Source organism: Dendroctonus ponderosae, unplaced genomic scaffold (assembly GCF_020466585.1).
Source record: "Dendroctonus ponderosae isolate FM_Combo_2020 unplaced genomic scaffold, Dpon_F_20191213v2 Dpon_F_20191213_4, whole genome shotgun sequence".
Lineage (NCBI taxonomy): Eukaryota > Metazoa > Arthropoda > Insecta > Coleoptera > Curculionidae > Dendroctonus > Dendroctonus ponderosae.
Genome location: NW_026018611.1, coordinates 15,365,331 through 15,366,285, shown reverse-complemented (window position 1 = coordinate 15,366,285; position 955 = coordinate 15,365,331).

The following is a 955-nucleotide window of genomic DNA, read 5'->3' as shown; positions in this document are numbered from 1 at the left end:
CAAACTGCGTTTATTGAAACGCAGTTTAAGAAACTGGAAACACTGGCATCGTTGCAAAAGTGAGAAATATTACGACCCTCATCGCAAAATCATCTTACTAAGGAAGCATTTGGGTCCATGACGTCAATAATCCGTTATCAAACCCAAACTTTCTGCTCGAACTAACCGTACAATTTTAAAGTTTGCTTTGTTTATGCACGGTTTGTGCATTCGTATATGGCTTATGACTATGGTATACACGTTTTTATTAGATTTTCTATTTGAAAAGTTACTTAAACAAGTAGAAAATTAGGTCCTGCGGACGCCCTTTCAGATCCTTTAGACAGACAGACAGTCACCATTACAGACGGGACAGACAAAGTACCTAATGAACAATAAAATATTCGTCGACTTATTAAAAATTAAGTTATAAACTGGCCTACGTGCCATTTCTATTTTATTATTTTCCAATCGACCGACAACAACAACAATTCTTTAGACAGTGAGGTTAGATCAAGTCTTTAAACGGCGTTTAAAGCTATAAACGCTCGAAATCGGCCAGTTCGTTTCTTTAAACGCGTTTAAGCACATACTAAGTTTAAGGTTCTGGTAAAACCCGTTTCGCACGTTAAACTGAGTTTCAGACGTTAAACTGGTTTAAGATCGCTTGGTGAAAAGCGGCCTAAATGTTTTGTTTAGTGGAATTCCCTATAGGTGATAGTTTCCAAATTAAGTTTTGACAATAATTTTATTCATTAAATCAAAAAGAGCAACGATGATCAATTAGGACAAACGAAATTTGGTATTGAAATGATTTTCATGGAGTTTTCAACAAAGTTTTACTGAGGATGGGCTTGTTAGCGTTCAGATCTCTATCAACAGATAATTTCCTCGGTAAGGTACACCTAGTGCGGTCATCAGACCGTCCCCTGTCAACTGGCTTCATTTCGGCTTCCTCGCTACTCTTCGAACTGAG